This window comes from Pinus tabuliformis, chromosome 3_2 (genome assembly GCF_031772625.1).
Source record: "Pinus tabuliformis cultivar Carrire ecotype Pingquan chromosome 3_2, CPIR1, whole genome shotgun sequence".
NCBI classification, from domain to species: Eukaryota; Viridiplantae; Streptophyta; class Pinopsida; order Pinales; family Pinaceae; genus Pinus; species Pinus tabuliformis.
In genome coordinates, this window is record NC_142302.1 from 859177093 (window position 1) to 859189272 (window position 12180).

A 12180-nucleotide genomic window follows, 5' to 3' on the forward strand; every position below is an offset into this window, starting at 1 on the left:
TACACTATTGAAAAAAACTCCATGAATGAACTATTGGGTTGCATATGTAGAAGGAAGGAACAAGGAGAACGTTGCATGTCCTTGTGCAGAATTTAAGGCCTTTAAATTCACTAAAGGGTGGAGGGAATCGATCGCTAAGAGTCCCTACACCAACCACCTATTTTCAATTTACTCCTTCAAAAATTTCTCCCCCAAGCCCTGGAATCTAGCTTGGGGGTGATTGGGTTGTAAGCCAAACAACATTCTAGTGTAGGCTAGTCTACATATGTGTGGAGAAGTCTAGTCCCTAACTCAGTTTCCATATGTAGTATTTCCACTTGATCTGAATTGGATCCATAAAAGACTGTCAAAGAACCATGACTATATCAGGTCGGGAAAAAACATCAAAGAATTCCAAAACAATGATTAAAAACACCGTAAACTAGTGACAATGGTAGCCAGCATGGAACGATGAGGACCTCAGTCAAAGCACATTGACTAAGGCCAATGGAGGTTGCGCAGGAGGTTGAGGTAGCCCCTGGGAGCCACAGAATGGGAAAAGGAGGCGGATGATCACACATCGCTGGGAAAACAGGGCCGAAATGGGGGAAGCTCGAGCACTCAGATGCATGGCAAGCTAGAGAACCGCGGGCGAAAAAGGAAAAAAGTGCTAAACGTAAAAGGCGGGACCCACACTCTGGAAACCAGCGGTATTGATCGGGGCGCCCTCAAACGGTAAGAGGTTTGGATGAAAGCGGAGCGATCCCACTCAACAATCGACGCATGGCGGTAGAGGTGAGAGAAAACCATCGTTAATCACGTGTTATAGGTCAAGCAAGTCAACTGCGTGGGACGTGCGTACGAAATTGGATCTAGGGGACCTAGATTGGACGGCTGAGATTGCACCCAATGGAGGAAGTGGAATCGATGAAGGAATACATTGCGATTTGTAAGGATTTGGATTCCATTTGACCACCATGGTGGAGGAAGAACACATCCACGATGTAACTGAAGAAAAAAATTGACAAGCGGGTTGGCGTTGTTCAAAGGAGGACACATGGCCAGTCCCTAAGCGTTCATGCTAATTCCAAACAGGGAACTCCAGGTGTAGTTACAGAAGGTGAATCAACAGAGACGGAAGAGGAACCGAACAGGCATGGGGATGAAGGGCTAAAAGCCATGAACAAAGACAGACGAATTGGTGAAGTTAGACATAGAGAGAGTCGAGAGACGAAGAAGTGGAATAGTGAACCCTAAGAGGAGGACTGAACATAGAGAACAACAAAGCAAAGCAGAAGAGACAGAGGGCTGAGCTGATCAGTAGTAGCGTTGAGCACTAGAGCTTGAAGATCCAAGCCATCCCATAGAGTAATCTATCTGGACTGAGCATCACTTTTGGCTCTTTCCACTGTAGACCCGAAGGTCACAGAACTGGTAGGAAAAAGAAGAGTTTGTGCACTCAAGTGGCTTCAGGAATCCAAGAACCACCTTGCCTAGCAAACCTACTTCAGGAGAACTCATATTGAGTCTCTGCATTGTAATTCACTGCTTAAACAGACAATAAAACAAGGCCACCACTGAAAGTTGGACCGGAGATGTAGCCCAAGAGAATAGGGTGAACTCCTTATTAAAATTATTTTGTCTTTGTGGTTGCTTACTATATTTCTATGTTGTTTTTCCATTTTATTGTCTGTGTATTGGCAATCTGATCGATCCATTGCTTCAATAACACAGAATGCACACTAGCACATGAGTCTGTAATACCTTTGTTCATAAATCTTTAACCGATGTCACTTATAGGGTGAAGATCAAATCAAGTGGTATCAGATCCTAGGCTATAAGGTTAGATAAGAATATGTTGGTTTAGTTGTTGAATGGTCACTAGATCAAAGGTAAAATTAGGAGAAGGAGAGTTGGTTAAAACTAATCTTGAAATTGGGAGAGTCTATCCTCGGAAGACAATGTCAGAGGAAGGTTGTGTGGGGCCAGACCCTCAATTCATAGAAATTTTCTAGCTATAAAGTCTATGGTAGAAGAAATGTATAGGGACTTTAGAAAGCATAAGAATGAAGATTCATCAGGTTCTAAACAAGATAAATAAGAAGATGAGTCTCGTTCCCATGAGCACTCAAAATGAAAAGGGAAAGAGGAAAGCTTTCTCACACCTCCTAATAGCCCTATGCATAATAAGAAAGAATCTTTGATTAAACTAGATGTTAAATTTTGTTTGCCTATATATGATCGAGAGCTAAATGCTGAAAAGTTGGACAATTGGATTAGACAAATTGATGTGTATTACAGGGTACAAAACATAGACTCAGACAAGAGTAAGATTCAGTTGGCAAGCCTATGCCTAGGAGGCACTGCCTTGGTTTGGTGGGAAGGCAGAACCCAAGCTGATATGAAAAGACATGGTAAGACCATCTCTATCTAGAGTGAATTTGTTGTTGCAATCAAAAAGCAGTTATATCTATTGGCCTACATGCAACAAGCCATGATGAGTTGGAAAACTCTTCAATAGTTGAAAGGGCAAAGCGTGCAAGGGTATACTCAAGAGTTTAGAGTTCAGAAAGAGAGCATTGATGTTGGGTATTTAATTAGACTCACTAGAGACTCTTTTGAAGTACATTGGTGGTCTACATAGCTACATGAGGCATACCATCCTCATGTTTAATCCCACTAGTATATATGAGGTATCTGTACAAGCTACTCATCTAGAAGCTAGAGGAAAGAATGGAAATCCAGAAGTTTGGGGACCATCCCAACCCACTGCAAGCAAGAACAAGGAGAAAAGAAAGTAGAAGTGGAAAGAAAGGAAGGAAAACACTGCACAGAAAAGCAAAGATTCATGCACTCATTGTAAAAAGTATGGGCATGATGATGAGCATTTTTGGAATCTGCATCCAAAGCTGAGACCTAAGAAGTCCGAGGGAAAGAAGAAGAAGACAGTTGTAGCTATTCAGAAAGATTTGGGGTCAAACTCGGGAGATGAGACAATCATTGCGGACACAGGTATAAAAGGTAAGAATTCTGAAGCATCAACAAGTAATTTTGCTCAATCTGTTATTGATGAAGAACATGAGAGAAAAAGACATGAGCTTTTTCATATTCGAGTTATTTACAAAAATCAAAAGATTGATACTTTGTTTGATAGTGGCTCACAAGTAAATTTGATTTCTGAAGCAATTGTAAAGAAATTGGTATTAAGAACTACACCTCACAAGAAACCATACACATTAGGATGGTTTAATGATAAAGCACAGCTACAAGTGACTAGACAGTGAAAACTTAAGTTTTCTTTTGGGTTGGCATTTGTAGATGAGGTTGAGTTAGACATAATTCCTTTGGATATATGTGGAATTGTTTTAGGAATCCCTTACTTGTATGATAGAAAGGCTATTTTCTATGGAGCTGAGAACAAGTATCTACTTGTTAAATATGGAATCGAATACTTTGTAAGAGCTCATAAGCTCAAGAATAATTATACTCTCATAAACTCATGATAGAGGAAAAAAATGATAAATTCATGCAAACAATTCTTACTAATGGTTGTAAAGGAAAAGAAACCTGATAAAACCAATGTATTTGAGGGCTGTAATGCTCAGCAGCAAACTGATATGGAAAACATTGTTACAGAGTATGATATCCTGTTTCAGGAACCTAAAGTTCTGCCACCCAAAAAGGAAATAGTACATGATATTATTTTGCAGCAAGATGTTCCATTGCCTAACATTGGAATGTACAGGTTGTCCGCTTTAGAGAATACTGAAATCAAGAAGTAGGTGCAGGAGTTGCTCGAGAAAGGGTTCATCAGGCCTAACACATTAGCATGTGGGTCACCAATTGTTTTGGTGAGAAAGAAAGATGGCTCGTGGAGAATGTGCATTGATTACCGAGCATTGAATAAGATAACAATAAAAAATCGTTATCCCCTTCCTCGCATAGATGATCTTTTAGATCAATTAAAAGAATTTTTTTATTTCACCAAGCTAGATTTGCACAGTGGATACCATCAAGTCAGAGTTGCAGAGCAAGATGCATGGAAGACTACTTTCAAAACAAAGCAGGTATTGTATGAATGGCTGGTTATTCCTTTTGGCTTAACTAATGCTCCTGCTACTTTCATTAGATTAATGAATGATGTACTCAGACCTTTTCTTGATGATTTTGTTGTTGTGTATCTGGATGACATTCTTATTTTTAGTAAAATGTGGGAAGAACACTTAAGGCATGTTAAGTAGACATTAGATGTTTTGAAAAGAGAAAATTTTTATGTTAAACTCTCAAAATGTGAATTTGGAAAAACATCTCTAAACTACTTGGGCCATATAGTAGGGGGAGGTGAATTGAAAATAGATCCCTCTAAAGTGGCAGTGATTGTAAACTAGCCTAAACCCAAGTTTGCTATAGAAGTGAGAAGCTTCTTAGGAGTAGAACAATATTGGAGGAAGTTCATTTCTAATTTTTCCTCAATTGCAGCTCCCTTACATGCTTTAACAGGATTGAACAAGGTGTTTTAGTTGGGAGAAAAACATCAAAAAGCCTTCAACACCTTGAAAGAAAAGATTAGTACAGCACCTGTACTAGCACTGCCTAATCTACAAAGACCATTTGAAATCCAAACTGATGCTAGTGACTATGCCATGGGAGCAGTGTTGACACAACATGGTAAAACCATATGTTATCATTCTGAGACTTTTAATCCTACAGTAGTTAACTATCCTACATATGATAAAGAATTGTATGCATTAGTTCAGAGTGTGAAAAAGTTGAAACATTACTTAATGGGCAAAGAGATAGTGATACATATTGAACATCAACAAATTTAATACATACACTCCCAAACTAAGTTGCAGCAATCAAGACATTATAGATGGATGGGTTTTCTACAACAGTTTCACTTAGTCATCAGATATAAAAAGGGCATACATAACAAGGTTGCAGACATGTTATCTAGACCCATTATAAATGCATCTACCATACTTAAGCATAATTCTGTGCTACATGAAAGCTACATAGAACAATATGCTCAGGATATGGACTTTAAGGATGTGTTATCACCCCAAGAAACTCTCCTAGGTTGTATATCAGAGATGCTCGGGAACATTACAAACTCAACAAAAATGTTGGAAAATTGGTGGATGAATGAAAGAAATGTTGCATATTCAAGCCAGATAATCACTTCTACTATGCTTAACCCCAAACATGGATGAACACCCCCAAACTACAAGGCTTTTGACCACCAATTACTCATAGTTTTAAAGAGAATGTGATGATGGAGAAGAGTGATCACACCAGCAGATGCACAAGACCCTGTGATGGCCAACTGCATCCAGTTAAAAGGTCTCTAAATTCTATTTCCTAATGCACAAATAGGATGACAACTCTCTGGCATTAAAACAACAGAAACTTGGATACATATTTGATAATTCTAACTAGATTCTAGTAGAGAGGTGGGATCACAACCCCTCCACTACTAAGCATCAAAAGCAAATGAAAAATGCATACAAGCACAGCTTGGAACAAAGAAGAAGAAGTGGAAAGTGAGAAAAAAACAGCAAAAGAAGCTTGTATTAGCTGGAAATGAAGACCATGAGCTCTAGGTGTCACAATAGTTGTAGTCTCCATAAGTTGAACTTTACAATCAAAATAACATTCATCAACCTGATTACATCTTGCTTTTTGGTATATATAGAGTTTGTTCACAAAAAATATCTGCTAACCTATGCGTGGAGGGGTCATAACTGACCACCAAATTAGATATGGGTTTCTGCTGCAAGCTGAGTGTTTAAATGAACAAAATTGGCCTTTTTGGTACTTTGATGTCCTTCCTGAACAGGTGAAGAATTATTTGAATGAATTTCAATAACTGCTGCAGTCATTGAGCTGCTCAAGGATCATCCTTCTCATCCTTGACCGTGCCGTTCTTTAAATGTGGTAGCTGAGGAATTCATGTGCAGATTGCTAGATCATCTCTTCCTTCTTTACACGCAAAAAATAGGCCAAAAACACTGAAAAATACATTGAAAATGGACAAAGAGCCAAGAAAGAACGTTGGTTGTTGGATGGCTCAAATGGACGACCTAGATCTGATGGCAGGAGGCGATGGAAAACATAGAGGTATAGTTGATTATTAGCTGTTAGATCTGGCAAATTGGATGGCGGGGATTGGATTACAGAAGCCATCGGGAGCAAACAGGAATGGAGGAACGTGGGTCGTCCGATCGTGGGATGGATGATCGAACGACTAACGGGTGGCAGAGATGATCGCGGGTTAACGGGCAGGCAACCTTACTAGAAGGGCGGCAACCAGTTTCCCCGCATCGCTTTTCGGGAGAAGGTGGTATTGGTACATGGAGGAGCGATCCAATGATAATGCGCCACGTGGCAAGCAGGTCCGGCGGGAAACCGCCTTCCTCGCGGGCTATCGCGTGCATGGCTTGTGGGGTGAGGGCTTGCGAACACCGTCGGATGATAAGGCGGGATGATCGAACGACCCAGAATTAAAGCATGCGCTTTGGATGACGTGACAGGTGAGGGCCTGCCGAAAGGTTATGCGATTGGCGAAGGCACATAGTTATATGTGTTAAAGCCTTAGTGCCGAGGTAAAATGAAAAAATAGGTTAATATGGGGTTTAAAGAGTTATAGGGGTTTTAAAAGGTTATCAGGGTTTATAAAGGTTATTGGGGTTTTATAAAGTTATTAGGGTTTATAAAGGTTATTGGGGTTTTATAAAGTCAAACAACAATAATGAAGATAGGGAGAATAAAGAGAATGAAAGGGAAGGAGGAAACAGGGGTGTGGGAGTTGTAAGGAGAAAAGGAAAAATGAAAGGGAAGGATGAAATAAATTACTGCAAACCCCTTACAACCCAAACCAGCACTGCTTGACCTGATTTTATCTATCAAATGTCAAAGAACATAGTAGAGCTAACGCTAGCTCCTTCTGGGGATGAGATCCTCCATGCGAGGTCTCAAGAACCTGCAAACCATTGGCTTTCCAGCTGAAAACACATTAGCCAAAATTCCTATTGTTCCATTGGGCATGGAGTCTACTACATCTATACTAAAACTGATAAAAACACAACATTTACAACTTTAAGGCCAAAGACCTTAAACAACATAAACTTTCAAAAACTGCCCATTAACTGGGCCATCAAAAACTGCTTCTCCCCCCATACTTTTCAGTATGAACCTATGAAATGATGAAAGGCCCTGTCCAGAAAGCATCAAACTTCCCATGATTTCCTTTCTTTTCCTTTAGTGCATCCCACTTCAAAACCAAGTCTCCAACCTGAAAATCATCTATTTTTGCCTTCTTTTCAAAGGCTTCCTTGACCTTTCTTTGATGTGCTGCAGCCTTTTCAACTAGTTGCTCTGTAATTTGATGTAACTTTGCCAAATCAGTGATCCTTTCTGCCATGTCTTCTTCCTCATCCTGCTCTTCTTGAAGGAATTTTGCCACAGGGAGAGTTAGCTGAATTGGGAACACAACTTTAGTGCCATAAACCAGCTTGAAAGGAGAATTACTTGTGGATTTTTTAATGGTCACTCTGTCAACCCATAGTGCATACTTGAGCTTTAAATCCCAATTCTTTTTATTGTCTTCTAACAGTTTTTTAATTATCCTGATCAGGCTTTTATTAGAGGATTCTGCTAGACCATTTCCTTGAGGATAGTAAAAGGTGGAATGAACAAGTTTAATACCCATAGAATCACACATTTCCACCAACTCTTTTTCCCTGAAGGCTGCTGCATTATCTGTGATCAGTTTATGTGGACAACCAAATCTGCTGAAGATATTTTCTGTCAAAAACTTCATGACCACATTATGATCAGCCTTCCTGGTAGGGACTACTTCAATCCACTTAGTGAAATAATCAGTGGCTACTAGTATCCACCTGTTTTGCCACTCGAATGTGGATTGGTTTCTCCAATAAAATCCAAGCCCCACTGCTGAAAAGGTCCTTTTGCCTGAATTGGTTTTAGGGGCAGGGATTTCAACTGTTGTTTTCCTTCAAATCTTTGGCACCTATCACAAGATTTAACAAAAACAAATACATCAGAAAATAAAGTGGGCCAATAGTACCCAGCTCTGAGAATTTTATGGGCTGTAGTTTTCCAATAATGGTGCCCTCCACACATGCTGTTATGAAATTGCTGCATAACTTCTTCTGACTGTTCTTTTTCCAAACACCTCAAAAATATTCTAGATGGATCCCTCCAGTAGAGCAGATTTTTATGGATGCAATATTTTTCTACACTAAGATTCATGGTTCTAGCTTGACTTTGATTAAGCTCTAAACGGATTTCTAGCTTCAGCAAGAAATTAATTATTTCAGCATACCAGTTACAAGAAGCTAGGTTCTCGATCACTAACTGCTTTCTCTCTATTTCAGGTGTTTTTTCCTCTTCTGCATGACTATTTTCTGCAATTGTGCACATGAAATCAATATCTAAAGACCTGCAATTTTCTTCATCCAATAACTTGGCAAGCCCCTGACCTCTGACCAGCTTGATGGGCTTCAACTCTATATTAAATTCTATCATTTTTGCAATCCATTTCGCCCTTCTTCCATCAACATCAAGTTGTGTCAAGACATATTTAATTGCAATAGAGGGTACATATGTAACTATTTTGGAATGAAGGATATAAACTCTAAAATCTTTCAAGGATTTGATAAGAGCATATGCCTATTTTTCAATAATATAATACCTCAGTTCGGCATCCCTCAAGTTCTTGGTGAAAAATGCAACTAGATGTTCTGAACCTTCTTCATCTGCCTGTAATAAAACTGCTGCAATGGTATTTTTAGAGGCAAATGAGAATACATGGAACTCCTTGCTATAATCTAGACTTATTAATGTGGGAGCTTCCATAATGGCTCTCTTGATAGAGTCAAACGATTTTTTTGCTGCATCAGTCCACTTAACCTCTAATCATTTCTTTTACATGGAGGTCACATGCTTAACCAATTCTGCAAAATCTGGAATAAACCTCCTGACAAAATTAATTTTCCCAAAAATGACTGAATATCCTTCTTTGATCTAGGGACAGACAAATTCTGAATTGATTTAATTCTTTCTGGGTCAATCTGAACACCTGCAGTAGACACAATATGTCCTAATAGCTTGCCTTCATTTAAAGCAAATTGAAATTTTTTGGGATTGATTGAAATTCCAAAACTCCTGCACTTAAGAAACACTTTTTTCAAATGCTGCAAATGATTTTGATGGCTGTTGAAGTAAACTGTTATGTCATCAAGGTAGATAAGGACAAATTTGTCCTTCTCTCCCACAAATGATATATCCATAGCTCTATAAAAGGTGGCTCCAGCATTCATCAATCCAAATGGCATTATGGCATACATAAAAGTGCTCCAAGGAGTGGTGAATGCAGTCTTCTCTTGGTCATCTGGATGCACAACAATCTGATTAAAGCCCGAAAAACCATCCAAGAAAGACATTACTTTGGCTCCTGAGACTTTTTGCAGCAAATGCTCCATCTTTGGTAGAGGATAGTTGTCTTTCTTGGAGGATTTGTTTAGATTTCTAAAATCAACACACAGTCTGATTTCTCCACTCTTCTTCCTCACCACCACTAGATTGGCCACCCATTTTGAATATCTGAGAGGGAAAATGATCTTGGAAGCCAACAATTTTTTAATTTCTTTTTCAATTAGTGGAAGAAGCATAGGATTTATTGGTCTTAGCTTCTGTTTGAAAGCAATAGTTTCTTTCTCCAGAGGGATTTTTTTCTGAATTGTGTTCTTATCATATGTTTTCAGATCATTATACTCCCAGGCAAACACATCAGCAAACTGCTTTGTTAAATTGCAGTATTCAGCACTTTTATTAGCAGACAAATAAGTGGACAAATTCACATACCTAGGCTGACCTGGACTTCCTATATCATGCTTAAAGACTGCAGATTGGTCTTCTTTTTGGGCAGCCTTATAAGCCACATCATTTTGGTTAAACAGTCTTTCTAGAGGAATGAAACCCTTAGGAATATGATTGCTGGGAAGCTAAACAATGTTGTTTTTGCCAATTTTATTTCTAAGCTGGGACTGGCGATTTTCTAACAAGGCCTCATTCTCTTGGTCAACTTTCGTTTCAGAAAATTCATCAATGACTTGCAAAAACCTATTTAACTCATCATCATCATCAAAAACTTTCCAATGGTGGACATTATCAGGCAAGGATGGTCTGTACTTCATTTGGACTTCATAAACTAGTTTGGGAGGCATTGGAGGGATAAATAGACTAGCAGACACAGCAAGGGAATCAACAAGCTGATTTTGGGCTCTAGGAATGTATGAAATACATAAATAATCAAAGGAATCTTTGATTCTCCATACATCATCTATGTATGCTTTCAGCCTTAGGTGCTTTGCTTGAAATTTTTTATTCACTTGTTGAATGATCAAATCAACATCTCCAGATACCTTCAGATTATTGATTCTTATGTATTTTGCTGCATTAAGGCCCAACAGCAGAGCCTCATATTCTGCTATATTGTTTGTGACTTGAAAAACCAGCTTAAAAGACAGCTGAATGCTTTCCTTCTTTGAAGATATCAGAACCAACCCTTCTCCTGCAGTCTCCCTGGAGCATGCTCCATCAAAGAACATCTCCCAAACCAGACTTCCTTGCTTTTCCTCAGCCTAAATTGTTGGTTTTCTGATCTGTAATGAGGCCTTTTGAGATTCTTCTATTTGGAGAATACATGCTCCAAAATCAGTTCCCACTGCATAAATGGGATGATTAGTAGGATTCTTCTCATCGCTGATGGTATAGGCCAGTTGTTCTTCTCTATACAATCTCCTGCTTTCCCTTCCGGAAACTATGATAGTGGAATAAGATAGATCATTTTGTAGTGTCCCACCTAGTCTCTTAATCCACCCTCTAGATAATAGCATGCCAAACTTAGGAGGGACATCTACTACCACAATATCCATCATCATACTCTTCATGGGCAGCTGAGTTAAGGTAATGGCCAAATCTTTAATCAATCCAAGACATTTCACCTCCTGGAATCAAAATAGAATAAATGATGATATGGTCTAGTGATATCAAGGCCTAACTCTTCCATGATAGCTTTAGGCATTAAATTGTGGCTGGCCCCTATATCTAGCAGGCAATTATGGAGGATTTTTTCATGAATGGTCAATGAGACATAAAAGGATGGAGAATTATTATCAGCCGGTTCAATCATGGGGCTGAGCACAATGGCAGGCTTGTTATCTTGGAAATTAACAGAGTCAGTGGAGGTTTGTTTGGTTTCTAGCTCAAGGGCTTCAAGGATAGGCTTCCTAAACACTTCACTCTTCACCAACTCAACCAGAGGCATAGATATTTTCAATTTCTGAACTTCTGACCCAAAACTAAAAGAATAAGATGATTTATCAGAATATTTTACCTCTTGAACTGGAGCTTTGAGGATGACTGGATCAGCTGCTGGTCTTCTCTGCTTGATATTTTGTGGTTCTATTTGGACAACAGCTCTTTGTGCAGGATTTTCTTTGACATTCTTTGCATTCGACCTCAGGTTATATCTTTTTTGCTGTTCAGTTTGTAGAATAGCTCCTCTGTCCCACTCCTAACTATTTTGTTCTTGCTGTAATGATTCTTCATAAACAACCAAAGTCAAAAATGCAGCACTGCCTTTATCTTTCATGTAGTGAATTTCATCCCCATCTTCTTCAAATTGTTCCTCCTCAATGACTACATTTTGGAAAGGAGATTTAACTTTCTAATCTTCTTTCGAATCTTCACCCGTCTACATTATGTGTAATTACTGATTTGCTCTTCTGAATGGATTGGGGTTTCTTGGAGCAAATGTGTTATGCTGCCTTGTTTTCCCGGAATTCTGCTCAACTTTCAACTTAGAAATTTCAACAGCCAATGACTCTATCATCTTAGTCATTATGTCTAATTTAGGCTCTGAAGATGATGCGGAAGAAGTAGAAGCCTGATTTCTCTGTCTTCTCCTATCAGATTGACTTTTGAGCTTTTCTGCTGCCATAATATTGGATTCCACTTCTAGGGCTGCATCCTGCATGTCTGCTAAAGTAGCACATCTCCTTTCTCTCAACAACAAGTAGAAATCAGAGTTGAAAGCATTGGCATAAGTTAGTTTGGCAGAGGTAGGAGTAGGCTTTACCTCAACTGGTATCTTACTATACATTCGATTGTATC